Source organism: Colossoma macropomum, unplaced genomic scaffold (genome assembly GCF_904425465.1).
Source record: "Colossoma macropomum unplaced genomic scaffold, Colossoma_macropomum, whole genome shotgun sequence".
NCBI classification, from domain to species: domain Eukaryota; kingdom Metazoa; phylum Chordata; class Actinopteri; order Characiformes; family Serrasalmidae; genus Colossoma; species Colossoma macropomum.
In genome coordinates, this window is record NW_023494804.1 from 8,237,969 (window position 1) to 8,254,316 (window position 16,348).

The following is a 16,348-nucleotide window of genomic DNA, read 5'->3' on the forward strand; positions in this document are numbered from 1 at the left end:
ATTTTTGTTGAGTTTTAGTTTTCTACATCTTTTCAACACACCAGCTCTCCTTTATGTTGTGTAAAAATTTCATGTTGCATGGACCAATAGAAATGCTCTAAAACCACTTGGAAAAAAAATCTCTTTACATTAACTTGCATTAAAAGGTAAGAGTGTTTTTGCCTTCTCCTGTAAAGTTACAGTTTTGGGGATATTTGTTTTTCTTTGGACAGCGATGATGCTTTTTCTTTGGACATGCTTTCTGCTGTTTTCTTGGTGTTGAAAAATGAGTAACTTGTACGTACCGAGTGCTCTGACTAGAAATTAAATCAATGAAAAGTGATCTCTGACTTTCGCAGAGTACTTTGACTGAACATGCAAACGAAATTTCTTTCTAAGACGAACAGAAACAGTAAAGTTAATGCCTATATATGACTTCCGAAACAAAAAAAAAAAAATTATTTGGCTTTTTAAATGCCCACAAGTGGTTTCCAGCAACATCAAGGCCTCAAGGTCTTCTTCAGTATTGTTGTAAAAGTATTTCAAATGGCTCCTCCTGAAGCTGCTTGAGAGAACAGCAAGAGTGCATTAAGTTGCATCAAGGCAAAAAGGGGCTACTTTCTAAAAGAATGTAAAACAGAATGTGCTTTGGATTTATCACGACATACCTTGACACACATTATTTCACAGTTTTTATGTGTTCACTGTTTTTCTACAATGTGGCAAAAATAAGGAAAAGCTTTCTATACGTAGGAGTGTCCAAACTGTTGACAGGTTGCAGAAAATAGAAAGTAAATGGTCAGCTTGTATGTTTACAGAGAGATTTACAGTGAAAGACAGAACAAAAGGTTTTACCTGCAGACTGCACAAGCCAGTTCCTTGACTTTCTACTCCTAAAAGAAAGAAAAAAAGATGAATAGGGACATCAGTCAATGAGGCGCATTTAAACAGAAATTAAGGGATTATTATCCTAATTTGTGTAATAGTATGTATTAAGGGCTAAATTCTTTTCGCTTTAGGCAAATATTCTCTTTTTTCCCATGTGGTTGTGAGAGAGTTCACTTGAGGATGCAGTAAAGCAGATGTACAAGTTTCTGCTGCCAACGCTCGCTGTGAGCTTTAGTACAAAGGAAGACCGCTAGCTGGGTGAGTGTGTGTGTGAGTGTGTGTGTGAGTGTGTGTGTGTGTCACACTCTCTTTCCCTTCACAGAACAACTTCACTAAAAGTTCCCACACCCGGCTCCCTTCAGCTGCCAATCACGCATACAAACACGGGTCACACATGATTTATACAAGACCAAACACAGCTTCGCTGAGGGGAGGGGTCAGCACACTGAGTGTCTTTGTGCACATCTAGATCAGTAAAGTTGGGGCTAGTTAGGCCGGCGGGCCGCGGTGAAGGGGCACACCTGCAGAGCAGCACTGCCCGCTGGCCAACAGGTTAAAAGATGCAGCCCGAAGGCCAACAAAGCCGGGCCAGCTGAGGGTCAGGCCGGAGCGGTGGCCGCTGCTGGAAAAGCCCGAGCCGTTAAGACAGAGCCTAATTATCCTCCATCGCGAAAAAGCCAGTCGCGGTTCAATAACTCCAGCAAGCCGGCAGCCAGATACTGCGTTTCCCTGGCAACGCCTCCAAAGCAGCTCTGCAGAGAGATCACAGGGAGGCGGGCGGGGACTCTGGAAAACCGGAGAGAAAGAGAGAGAGAGAGAGAGAGAGAGAGAGAGAGAGAGAGAGAGAGAGAGAGAGAAAGAGAGAGTGGGGTGAAGGACAGATAGATAGGAAAAGACAGAAGAGAGGGTAGGAGAGAGTAGAGACAAGACAGAGACAGAAACAGAGAGATGGAGCGAGAGAGAGAGAGAAGAAAGTCAGAGACAGAAGAAAGAGAGAAAGAGAGAGAGAGAGAGAGAGACAGAGAGAGAGAGAAAGATAGAAAGGAGAGAGAGTGGGGTGAAGGACAGAGAGATAGGAAAAGAGGAGAGAAAGAGAGGGTAGGAGAGAGTACAGAGAGAAAGACAAAAGACAGACAGAAATAGAGATATAGAACAGGAGAGCTAGTAGAGATAAAAAAAAAAGAGACAGAAAGAAAAGAGTTGTAGTGAGAAAGAAAACAGAGTCAAGGACAAGACAAAGAACAAGAAAAGAGAGAGAAAGAAGAGAGAAAACAGGAGAGACAAAGTTAGGGAGAGAGAAAGAGACAAAGCTACAGAAAGAAAATAGAAACAGTAGAAGGAGAAAGAAAAAAGAGAAAATAAAGACAAAAAATGAGAAAGAGACAGATAGGAGAAAGATATGAAAGAGAAAAAAGGGAAGAGACAGAGTAAAGGAGAGTGTGCAATGGAGAGGGAGAGAGCGAGATGGGGAGCGTAGTGAATGACATAGAGAGGTGAAAGAGGGTAAAAGAAAGAGGAGGGAATAAACAGCGAGAGAACGGAAGAAACAGAGTAGGAGAGAGAGAGGGTGCATGAGAAGGAGTGATGGGGGAAAAGAGAGAAAGGTAGGAAAAGGAGAGAGAGAGAGACAGAGAGAGAAAGAAAGAAAGAAAAGAAGGAAAGAACCGAGACAGCGCGAGGTGGGAGATGTTTCTAGGTGACAAATCTCTGGTCCAGTGAATCTCAAACCTTCTAAATCAGCATCTGGGTTTGGGGGACAGAACCTCCACATGGCTTTTTCTCCAGCAGGCCGTCCCACCAGGGACCACAATCACAGCTCTGGCTGCGGTCAGTGCCTCAGCGCCAGCACGACTGTAAGCTTTCAGTGCAGGACTAGCACACGTTTGGACAGCAAGACAGCCGCAGCTGACCGTAGACAGCAGAACCGTTCTCTGTGGGTGCGGACTTGCAGTGCAGACTCAGGCTGTACAAATGCATGAAGGTGCCAGATTCATTTTGAAATGTTAGAATCAATTATAATCAGTGATAATATTCCTTTAAGTTTGTGCTCACTTTTTGGCCCAAAATGAAATTATCTGTGAGAATCAAATCATGACGACATCTGAGATTTCATGACATGCTGAATCATTTCATAAAGAATCATGGTGAGATTTAGGATTAACTGAATCATTTTGCAAAGAACTGCAACTGAATGAAATCATGCTGAAATTTTAGTTTTTATGATGCACTGAAACATTTTTAAAGAACTGAAATTAAACTTAACTATGTTGAGATTTGTGTTTTCAGGATAAACTGAATCATTTTGGAAAGAATCATAATCAAATGAAATAATTTTGAGATCTGCGTTTTCAGGATACACAGAACTGTTTTGTAAAGAATCAAAATCAATTTGAATCATACTGATATTTATTATCCAGATGCACCAAATCATTTTGCAAAGAACTGAAATCAAACTGAATCATGTGGAGATTTTTTTTCGAATACACTGAAACACCTGGTCAAGAATCAAAGTCAAATGAATCATGTTGAGATTAAGTTTTCCAGAATCGCCGAATCACTTTGCATCTAAAATATGAATCATGTTGAGATATGATCGTATTGTGAAGCATCATAATTGGATTGAATCACGAAGACATTTCACTGCATTTCAATCAAATCGAACTGCCGTAACTGAATCAAACGGTCAAACTTCTGCCCAGGCGGCTTTGTCTGATTCTGGAGCAAGATGGAGTTGGATTGTGATTAAAATGGTGAGTTGGTGATTGTGTTCAGGTGACTGTCTGGCCTCCTGCTGCAGTGTCTGGAAACTCAGACGTCAGGCTCTCCACCCGCCCCCTCCCGCGCACACACGACACACACACGAACGCGGTGAGCCTGCTATCAGAAATACCTGCTGGTTCCTCTGATTTAGTCTGATAAGACGTCCGGCAAGTCTCAAGTTGATGCAAGACAACAATTCCTGACAATCAATAGGAAAAACAAGGCTGTAATCCTGCAAATCCGCACGGCTCCCCACACCAGCTCTCGTCACCGGTCCGTTCTGGAAGTCCTGAGCTGCTCTTAATCTACTTTCGGCACATTTAGCACACACAAATGTTAAGTATGCTCAAACAACGGACACTATCTCTCTCCCTCTCGCTCTCTCTCCCCCCCGGCGTCTTTCTTTAATTTACCGTCTAGTGCCATCGGCCTTTATCGCTTGACATTTAACAATGGAGTCTTCTCACGCCGCCTTCTAAAACAAAGACAGGTGAGACAATGGAGCAGACCCAGCACCTGTGCGGCGCATTTTCATAAACAAACGAACAAACAAAAAGGCCAGTTTTATAGCACAAATACTTGTGATGAAAGTCAATAAAATGCTTCACTAGCAATAAAATGTGGTATTAATGTATAATTTATGAAACTGACAAACATACAAGTCACTCTTTTATTATGTTTGATGTTCCAGAGTCATTTATAATATAACTTGAACTGAAAAAGAGAAAATGGGTGCAAAAAACGCAAACCCTAAATGTCAAATTTGACATTTTTCAGGTGTTCTAGATACAGAGCAGAGGGACATGATAGCCTGGCTTGCAATTAAAGACCTTAAAATAGAGAAGCACCTAGGATGGACAAAAGTGACCCTGCAATAAGTTACTGATGTGCTCTACAGCTCTACATAACTATATAAAACTAAAAATAAGCAACAATGACAAGCTGACTAATACAGATGCCTCCCCTTGTAGAAACTAATGAGAAAGAGTATGACAGCAAGTTTTATCTCTTTTTTTCTTTCATTTATTACAAAAAGCACAGTCCAGTAATAACAGTTATAAACATAAAGCACATAAATAGAAAAAGGGTCAGCTCCTTTGAGATGAAGCATAATACACATTCACATTGACCAGACGGCAGAAAAGATAATCACACAATTGCTTATGAAACTGACTTGCTTTTTCTCCTGCATTTGTTCAACCTCTGCAGAAAGGTCTTTCTGGTGGTGAGCTGTTCATGTCGTCTCTTCACAACCCCTTTCTCTAAGGCATCAGCCTGTAAAACACGCTCTGACATGCACAAATGACAGATATTCCAAATGTGCTGTCAACCGAATCCGTAAATATGAAAGCCAAACGGCGGCAGGGCTTGCCCGGTTTTGGAGCGCACCGGACCCTTTAAAGCACATCAATCCATTTATTAAACATATTCTTTTTTGGCTTGATTCATTTGCGATTGCGGGCGCAACGCGCCGGTCGGCCGCTTCCGGGGAGGCGGGGGGGGGCGCCAATATTTATAGGACTGTTAAGATGAGCGGCGGCTATGAAAAACATGTTGTGTGTGTGGTGGTTGGGGGGGGGGGAGTGCGGCGCTGCCAGGCTTCGCTGAGTGTCAGACGGATCCTAATAAAAGTGTCTGGCCCTGCGGTGGGCACCAGGCTGGCGCTCGCTGTGACGCGGCTGACTGCTTGGTATGCGCGGAGCATGGCAGCGCTTCAGCTGTTGCAGGGGGCTTTGTGGCAAAGACTCAGACTGATTAGTTGGCATCAGCCATTGTTCGGTGTGAGACCAAACAGGGGGAGAAAATATAATTAGAGCCAGAGAGAGAGGCAGCGAGAGAGAGAGGTAGGGTAGAGGGAAAATCAATTGTTTTGAAAACGGCACTTCTAATGTGGGGTAATTTAGCAAAATTAGATTTTAAAAAGTTAAACACTCCAGGGAGGAGGGGTAACAAAATCAGTCATAACACTTAATGAGCTCAAATCTCTGAGAAAAGAGAAGAGCAAACCCTACAGTGCCGCAGAAAAACCCAGCAGAGCCGGTGCAGACGGCAGATCCTTTGTTAAATGTCATTTCGGAGGAAAGCCACCTTCTGACATATTCGCCTTCCAGTCAGTGCAGACGCCTGCGTTGGGTGGCATTAAAAAAGATTAGTCTGCCAATCGGTTCAAAAGTCTTCCTGCTTTGCTATTAGCAGAATGCAAGGCCATGAGTGGAAGGTGTCTGATATAATTATGCAGTATAAATTGTATCATGAGTCAAACTCTTGATGGAGATGAGCTCAATATTCGAAACCAATGACAATGTGAAATATAAGTGGCAACAGGGGACAACCATGCATGAGTCACCATTTATATGGGCATTTCTGCTAAAGGCTGTACGGGCACCTTTTGGAGTTTCTTCCACTTACATAGATTAACTCCGTGTATTCATACCCTCATATTCCAAAAAGTAGGATGTTCAGTAATAAATAAGAATGATCCCAAATATACGATGTGTGTTTTCTTTGTTTTTCAGACCTCAGACCTAAAGTGTGATGTTTAATATATCTGTTCAAAAAGAATCTATTCTATGATATAAACTGGAACATCATGTCAAGCCGATTAAGCGACAAGCTCAGAAACTAAGCTAGGTGAATTCTTGACTGATGTTCGATAGTAATGACTTGACGATTTTGCTCGCCGGCCTGCATCGGTAAAGCATTTGAACAGCTGCACAGTGTGGACAAAAATCTTTATTTGAAAGTTTCACGTAGTTGCAAGTGCTACAATAAGTCAAACTCGTATGCATCACAGTCGTTGGCAAGGAACGAAATGTATAGCGAGATATGAAGACGAGCTACATAAAGAAATGTGCATTGCGTAAAGAAAGGCGTCGTCTAGACAGCCCTGGATTCGTCAAACTGCTGTAACAGCAGCCTTCCAGCGACATCCTTCAACACCCTTCCTCAGACGTTCCCCGGTTCGTTTTTTCGTCCGGTTCTTCAGCTCCAGAACATCAATCCGTGCTTAGCTCTTTCTCGTGTCCCATCACCCTCTACGGGGACGTGACCGAAAGTTCAGTCGCTCTTGCCCTCCGCCCAGGTCCCAAGAGCCTAACCCGTGATTTTGCATTGAGAGAGCTCACAAGTTAGGGTCTCAGGGAACAGGAGAAGTACAATATCCGAGGGTTTTAGCAGCAGGGGGATGGAGCAGTGCTCCTGTCCCAGCCTCTCTCTCTCTCTCCTTCTCTCTCTCTCTCTCTCACTCACTCACTCACTCACACACATATTCACAAACACATGCACACACTTCCCTATCCCCTCCTGTGCCTAGTCTTGTCCACACCGACTCCCCTGTTTGTTCAGCGATTGTCCGGTTCTGCTCGGCTCGATGGGCCAAAGCGCTATCTTTTCCATTCAATAACACCGGCCCTCCGCAGATGGATCAGGAAAAAAAAAATAAAAACATCTTTCCTGTTTTTCCCCTCATCTTTTCCACCACAGATAACTTATCCCTGAATTCCCGGCAGCTTCGCGGTGGATTCTGAGCACCCCACGCATACGCTCGCGCTGACCCAACCGGACTGCACGAAACCTGCCACTCGCTACCAGAGACGCGAGACGATCAATAAGTCTGCAAACGAGGGAAATGGAATGAGTGGAAAAGAAGACAGAGCAACCTCGTCCGAGCTTTTTAGACTTTAATTTCCCCGTCGAATGGGCAGCGCCGCCTGTGCTCTGCGCTAACTAGCCTTTGTTGGCTGAGGAAAACCCCCAGTCAGACGGTCAGTCTCCCTCTCCCTCTCCCTCTCCCCCTCTCTCTCTCTCTGTCTCTCTATGTCTCTCGCTCTTCTTTGTCCTCACGAGCCATAGCCACAGCATCAGTCTGCTTCTCTCTCACCTTTCCCATCTATCCCCACTGAGCCGAGCTGAACCGACTGCCAGAGATGCCGGCCGCTGTCTGCTGCAGCCGGCGGGTAAGGAGGGGAGAGAGAAGACCTGGGCTGGTTCGACAAACGATTCAACAGCAGCGAAAAAGACACAAGGCGGTGGGTAATGCAGGTAAAAAACGAGCCCCGAATCTTGGGGCATCACAAAGAAGGCAGCTAGCTTCTTCTTCCCTCTTGGAGCATCTTTCCAGTGCTGGTAGTGGTGCTCCCCCCACCCCCCTCAGACTACACTCCCCCCGCACACCCCCCCCGCCCCCACCCCACATCCGCCCCAGCCTGCACCCCTTTAACTCAGACACAGAGCCGCAACAAAACGAAAGTGGCGTGCTCCACTCTGCACATAAGCTCCAGGACTAAGTTGTCATTCAGGCTTACTGGAGCTGTGCAAAAGGAGGGAAAAGAGGTGGCAAAGTCAGGGCTGCAAAAGCCCATCGCTCTTTTATTTTCATCTATTTTTGTCTATTCTCATCCACTTTCATTGGCCACTGATCGATCAATTGAAATGACTGACACCAGGCTGGCCCCGCCATCAATTTCAATAGTTCACACACCAGCCAAAACATTTTCATGTCATTTTCGCCACGCTTGCACCCCCCCAAACACCAGACTCCTCCCCCACAAACAATCAGGCTGCTTCCTCCTCCTCCTTGGGGAACAGGGAGAGAGCGCACGATCCCGGAAATGAGAACGGCTCACCACAAGCCTTAAACGTCCCCCGCCCCCCCACAACATTACACACCCCGTCAGCACTGACATACTAGCTGTATCATTTATCTTTTAAAAAAAAGTGCAAAAAAAGAGAGTAAGTCTAAGAAAGGAAGAGGTAGAGTGAGAGAGAGAGAGAGAGAGAGAATAAGAGAGAGATAGAAGGTGAGTGAGCTATCCCAAACTGCTCCAGACACAGGCAGGTCATTGAAGTGGGCCGTCTGCCACCCCCCGCCCTTCACACACACACTCCGACACCCATCATCAGCACCATCACTCGCCCACCCTCCCACCCCCCTTCCCTCAGCATCAGGACCACATCTACAAATCCTACTGCTTCTCCATCACGGCCATTCTATCCCTATGTCTCTGTATCACTCTCTCTCTAACTCTCTCTCTCTCTCATACGTACTCTAGCTTTCCACCACAGCGGCATGCCGGAAAAGACCACGACCACTCACCGAAAAAAAAACCTCCCCTTGCCCCTCCCCCCCAACTTCTTCCTCCCCCCAGGTCTGTGCACCTGTCTGGGCCGGCGGCAGCGGCGTTGGAGAGCTCTTCTTGCACCTCCACGAGTGTGTGTGAGCACCAGCCGGCAGCGGCGCGCTGCAGAGACCGCCCCCTCTCTCTCTCTTTCTCTCTCTCTCTCCCTCTTTCTCTCTCTCTCTCCCTCTCTCTCTGTCTCTCGACCTCTCTCTCTCACTCTCTCTCACTCCTTCGTCTCGCTCCCTCCATCCAGACTGTGCTGCTGCTGCTGCACTGATCAATCCTTTCCTTTTGAGAAAAAAAAGAAAGAAAAAAAGGCTTGCTAAAGCCAGCGGGGTGGCGATGATGGCGGCTAGCTCACTGCTGAGCTCTCCGCTGCCACACACGCGAGGTGTGTCAAAATATTGTGACCACATTTTCAAAAATGATTCATGGAAATACCGACCCCCTCTCACCCCAACCCCCCACAGGGAAGTGCTGGTATATGACTATAGCTGCTGATGCTGGGCTCTACTTTTTGTAAGTATGGATGTAAGCCTGGTCTTTGACCTCAGTTGTACCGCAGAGATTTTATATTACAGTGCTTAACATGAAATCAACAGCGAACAATAATGTAACTTTACACATACAAGTTATATTTTGCATTGTCAGGAATGCAAAGCTTTATTGTAGAGTGGAACAAGATGTGTCACTTAAAATAAGCACAAAGATAAGTGCATTAACGTTTTATTAATCCATGGAGAGAAAAGTAGATGTTGCAGCATGAATACAACACAAGGAATGACATGACCTAAATGACTAAAATGAAACTGAAAAAAAAAATTAAATCTCTTCAAATAGTGGCATTTTTATATGCATATATAAAGTAAATATTGGAATTATAGCAGAATGCATGAGGGAACAGCCTTCTGTAACTTTCTTCCTCACACAGCGCAGTGCCACGTGACAGAACCACTGCAGTTCATCAAACAACGCTTAAGCGTCACCAGCTCATAAAGTCCTCGGTGAACGCAGCCACCAGCGCCACTGTCTTTTGTCCTGATGATAGTGTGCAAAAGAGAAAGAAAAAGAAAGAAAGAAAAAAAAAGGCCAGCCAGTCCTAGTGTCTGAGCGGGCGAGTCTCAGAGGAGCAGACACGTTTGATTAGATGAGATGATGGTTGATTTATCTGTCTGGGTGCAGGGCTCGAGACTGCCCAGTCTTAATCTCTCAGCCTCTGACCTCTCTCGCGGCACCCCTGGCGTGGATGGGGGTCACGACCCCTTGCGCTGACAGCCAGAGCCAGGCGGCTGCAGGCTAAGCTCATTGATTATGTGCTTAATGCAAACAGCCAAACTCGAAAGTGTCTGCCGCACTGCAATGCAGAGCTCCGCGCGCACACACACACACACACTCGCCGACACCAAACGTGAATGCAGACCCACCGAGGGTCTTTGATTCAAACCCACAGCGGATTGAGATGCACCATCGATGGCCAAACACAGGTTTGATGATAGCAATGCTGGGTCGAGACTCAGGACAGGAGAGGGTAGAAGCACAACTGTGCATTTTAAGGACAGCGTGACTTTGTAGAAAAACCAGAGAGAAACACTTAATAAAATGGTCCAGACTTGCTCTGAGTTTCAATGTTTTTGAGCTGAAAAAGTAAAACCATTTCCTTTGTTTTACTGAGAGTAAGGCCAGAGTTGGTGTTAGGCTTATAAAAATGTTGTTAATTATCGGTAATAAGGTAAGCGTTAGTTTCTAAAAAAGTGTGTATACAGGACATTCTTGACTTATAACAGAGACAATGTTTCTGTTGGTCCACACATCATGAAATTTTCACACAAGGTATATATGTATGTGTGTGTGTGAGTGTGTGTGTGTGTGTGTGTGTGTGTGTGGGTGTGTGTGTGCGTGCTTACATATAAACAACACACATGGGACATACTACTACTACTACATATAGATACTTATTGTTAGTTATTACATATAGACGCGTATATATAATACATATGAATACATATATAAAACACGTATATATAATACATATGATACACATAATTATTACATACAGATACTATAACACACTTATGGGACTTATTACACTTACTTAATTACATATATCGCTGTTGTCGGAAGAAAACCTCATATCTCCAAAATGGTAACATTACAGGAGAAGGAAAAAACCTACTTAACTTTTAATGTAAGTCAATGGAACCAGACAGACCATTTCTGTCAATCAATTTATCATGAAATTTACATACAATGGAAAGGAGACCAGGCATTTTCAAATTGTGCCAAAAACTGAAAAACGTCAAAAATGGAGATACAAGGTTTTCTTCCGACAACAGTGGTATATACAATACACATGGAACATACTTACATACCACTATTGCATATAGATGCTTGCATATATATATATATATATATATAATATACATATATATATATATATATATATATATATATATATATATATATGCTATAGTATTTTTACATACAGGACACATATACAATTCCACGTTCTGACACTGCACAAAAACAAGAGTTTGTGTGTGCACAGTGAGTGGAGGAAGGGAGGGCTGGTGAAATCAGCAGGGACCTTAAAGGAGTGATGGTGATCAATCAACTCTATTACTGCTATGGCAGTGTCTGGGCCAGCAGCCAAGCTTATGCACACAAAGGCCGTCAGCAGAGGGCTGCCGTCACACACATCCAGACAATAAAGCACGACCGACTCCTCACACACACACACACATTAGAGACAGCCATTAACACAAGCACAAACACGTAAACACACACACACACACACAGGAGACACAGACATAGGCTACAACACCTCCGCTACGGCTTTCAGCGCCATTTTGTAGAGAATGTAGACTTCACAATATAAGGCCAGCAATTGTCAATGCAGCAGGAGTCAACATTTGTAACACTCATACTGGTGTACTGTGTGAAATCTGTGAAATTTGGAAGGTGCTACTACGCAGGGTAGAGAAAAAAGCTCTAATTTCTTTGCACTTTCCCTAGCGCTGTGACAATCAGCTGCAACACACTTCCCTCTCTCTCAATGCGATGCTATTTATTCACTAGGAAACACAAGAAACCTCTATTTTGGCAACTGATAATTACAGTACTACAATCTTTATTTATACAGCAGTTTTCAATTTAATTCTAAAGTGCATTAGACAAACAGGTGACCAGATCACTGGAAAGCTAAATCATTACGATTGAAATGAAATAACAGCACAATTACAACCTACAGAAGAAAAACACATCCAATAAACTAGGCATATGCTAGCCTGATACCTAATGTAGATTTCAAAACATTACGGTACATCAAATCTGAATTGCTGGCATAGCTGCCTAATGCAAATGTAACTACACGCGCCAGATAACTAAAATGACTTTACTCTGGAAAAGATGATGATATATTTTGTAAAACGATATATTTTGCAAACTATGATGAGAGGGATAGGGAGCTCGCTGAAAGTTTTGCCTGTATATTCCCGCTATCCAAAGATTTCTCCTCCACTGGCTCAGCTCTTTAGCCTCTTTGCCCTCAGGACATCGGACAGCCAGGATACTACAAAGCTTACACCGTTTAGTTTTTTGTTGCTGTTGTTACTACAACCACGAACCATGCAGCACGCTATGGCTATGTTTTATCTGTCAGGATGCTTAATTAACTGACAGTGTACAAATGGTGACTCTATAAGCGCCAAACTGACCAGTGGTATACTGAGAGTATGGTGGTGGCAGCAAACATGACGTCAATCGAATATTATCTGTATTATGTGTGCTTAATTGAATTAGCTATCACCTTTAGTTTAGCAGCTAACTAGCTCACAGTGGCTGTGTTTACATGCAAAGATTTTTGCCAATCCGATTGAATACAATCGGATTACAGATTCAGACTGAGGTGTTTATATGCACACTCTGTTCAACAATTTGATGGAAAATCTTCGTTTACATGAGCACTACAAGTAATCCGATGCAAAATGACGCGCATGCGTGGAGTAGCGCTTAGAGTAAACGTTACCATGACAGCGAGCATCACGTGAGGTCCAGTCCGCGTGAGATGAGTTTCCAGTTGGCGCGCTTGTGTTTTAATTGCTTTAAAATGAGGTCAGATTCAGGAAAACATGCTTCACATGTACTTATAAAGGAAGCGGCGAGAGGAAGACGTCGTGTTCTGAGACACATAAGCTGGACGTCCGTCCCACCGCCGTCTTTTAAAGACCAGAGCATAAACTTCGTCTCCTCTGCAGACCAGTTTCTGCTCCGCCATGTTGAACGGTATAAACGTTCGCCATGACGCGACGCACATGCGTAGAACATGCTTACACGTTCCGATTGGGATGTAATCGGATTCAGGCGTTTACATGGCTATTATTCTTCTATTTAACGGATTATTTAGAGGTTTACCCACCTCGTTCAATCGGATAGAAATCGTATTCCGAATGACCTCAATCGGGCTAGACTATTCCGATTGAGGTGTTTACATGGACGTGTTCTATTCCGATTGAGCTATTAGTCGGATTATTAACGGATTATCAGGCTGCATGTAAACGTGGCTAGTGATTAACTACAGGATAGCAGTTTAGCTATGCTTAAATATGCTTAATGCTTGAGCCCCTGCAGAATTCTAAAACACTTTTTTGGACTGCTAACAAAATTAGAGGCTTTTAAACCAATTGTTTTATCATAAAAACAGGTAACCGTGACAATTCCAAGTTGAGTTCATTGTCGAGTGATAAGGACAGGGAGAAATAACTCAGAGCTGTCAGTTCCAGAATGAAGAGAATATAGACACTGAACCTGTAATAGGCATTGTAGGTAATGCTGAAGTAAGAAAGTAATGATGAAAACGTAATAGAAATGCTACAATCGCAAAACAATTATAAAATCGTAAACAAAGAACAAGGATTTGAAATGAACTGACTACATTAACTAATGAAATTCCTCATTACTTCCTAGTGATGAATATGCTAAAAATCACAACGTCATATCAATCTAGCTAAAGGCTGCATACAGCTATTACACACTGAACGCAATGTGACCGAACAACATTAAAATAAGGAATATTCGGATGCAATTTTTTGTGCATCAAAACTATACACGTCGTCAAACTGTCAAAAGGCTGTTGGCTTCTCACCAAACGGGCAAACTGTGACACTGTGCAGGGTGCTCCACTTTGGAAAAGTGAAAGGAGAACGGAGAGCTTCTCCAACTCATAAAACTTTGTAAACTTCTTCACTCACAGCTCGGATCTCCGTAACTCAGTTTGGGCTGATTTTGGAGAAGCAGTTCCACAGGAGACGAAACACAAAGCAACCAGGCAGAAAGCCTTCAAGCACAAATAAGATCTACTTTGCTTTTTTGCAAAAGGGACGAGTTCATTTTGGACACTGTCCATTTTGGAAAAGTGAAAGTAGCATGAAGAGCTTCATCACAAGTGCTTCCAAATAGGCTACAACTCAAATGTTTGAACCTCAGTTTGAAGATTCTGATCATTTTGACGTTTGTGGAAAAGTTCTATTTGCTGCTACACAGCTGCTCCATCATCTTGGTCGTCGTCATGCTAACGCCACAGACGACTGTAATTGGTCAGGGAGTTCATGTCGCCGGCGAAAGTTCGCAAAAATTGAGCAGGTCCTTCGTGTGTAGAGGCCTTTAGACTAAGAATTCTTTCCAGCTACAGTTTCACTGGCCTCAACCTAATTGAACTGAAGACTGAAGTAAGAGCTTCTAAGAGATAACCAGCATTTACACAAAGGGAAATCGATTTCAGCTGTAACTGTTCACTCAATGTTACGAAGCTGAGTGCATCCTCACTCACTTGTTAGGTCAGTGTAGTGTTAGCTGAGGGACTGAGACTAACTGGAAAGTGGAAAACACAGAGGTAACAGGCTAGCAAATTCATTGGCTATGAACTGTCCTTTTAAATTAATACAAATTCCTGTCAAACTCTGAAATAACACAGCAAATCATCGTGAAGAAGACTTAGATTCTCTTTCTTCACTCAAGATGGAGCATGGACTGGCTAAATTAGCTATGAAACCACATTGCTAATCAAAGATTTTAAGATTTTCTCTTTGAACCGCTCTAATGAACAGAACACTTTTGAAGACTTTTAAAAAAGAGAAAAAGAAGTAAAAAGACTGGACCGTTTTCATTAAAAAACGAAATATCTAATGGTCCAAATTAGACTCTGAGTCAAAGACTGCTGAAATGATCATACTGTCAGAAATCACCTCAGTGAAACACAGTGTCCAGCCGAGGCCTCTGTGGGGTCCAGAGGGTTGAATATGTAGCCACCTACGTCCATTTAAAGAAAAAATTAACTTGTGGCAAGAGATTCTTCTTCCAATAGAAGAAAGTATAAGCAGGCAACATTGATGGATTTGTTTTAGTTAAAGACAGTTAGACAAAGTTGGTTAGATCTGATCATAACAAAAGGCAATGAAGGAGGCTTACAGTGGTCAGTCAGATTGTTCTGACCAATCGTGGAATTAGCTTAGTTTTTTTCTGAATACATTTTGAAGGTGAATACATGAGACAAAGTAACTCAATTCATGGAATGCTATAATTCCTCCATTTATAGTTCTTGCAACTGACAGTGCAGCAAATAGAAAAGCATCTTAACATGGTCTATTCGGTCCTCAACACAGCAGCGATTATACAGCGTGACTTCACATGAAACGCAAGAATAAGAGAAAGATCTTCGACCAACTAGATGGAGCTATAGGGCTAGGAATAGCTTCATGTAGCTGCCCAAAGGCTTGAATTTTAAGATATATAATAATATAATCAAGCTGAATTATCAGATGTGGGAGTCAGTAATTTCTTTGGTTTTGCTATACAATTCAAATGTAACTACATTAATATTAAACAATGACAAAAATGTTTCAGAAATGTAAATAACAGCTTTTCCTTCAACAAAACAAAGCAGTATGCACAACAATAACATTTTATTAAATTCATCCCATAAAATATCTCCTCTTCTACTTACAAACTCAAACAGTAGCATGGATTGAAAGTTCAGAATCTGCACTTTCCACAGAAAGCCTCCTCTTGTTTCAATGAGCTACGAGTGAGAATCTCGAATTACAGCCTGCTTTTGTAATCACCAGCAACAACTGTGACTTCTATAACAGAGAGAACAGCTCAAAAGGGCCGCCCAGTCATGAAAAGGAGGGTTGCTTTTTCATAGATGTAAGTTATAAGGAACATAATAATAATATCAAATGGAATAAGCAGATGTGGGAGCTTTAAAAGACAAGTTATGACACTGGGTATTTCATGCATTCAGTGAGAATAAAGCTCAGCCACACACCAGTGACACGGTGAAATCAATCCAATTTCAACATAAAGAAAATCAGCAGGAATAAAAGCACCGTATCTCTACAAGCTGCAGAGCACAGGAGATACAGGCATTAACTCAGCACCGCTCTAAATGCAGAACAGCCATATTAACAGCATGTGTGACACACACACACTAGATCACTATCATCTTACATATGCATTATCAACATGAAAGTGTAAATGCTTATATATAATATGTCCCTTTTCCTTTATACACACATAAATACCTATAAAATACTTCTGCAATATGT

General features: G+C 42.9%; 1 long non-coding RNA gene across 1 annotated transcript in view; it reads right to left on the bottom strand.

Moving 5' to 3' along the window:
• Positions 1-259: 259 nt before the first annotated feature.
• The window catches only part of LOC118824866, an 80,958-nt gene continuing 64,869 nt past the window's right edge, over positions 260-16,348 (bottom strand). The window contains exon 3 of the long non-coding RNA XR_005008631.1: positions 260-872. This is a non-coding gene — a long non-coding RNA (uncharacterized LOC118824866). The remainder of the gene's footprint in view (positions 873-16,348) is intronic.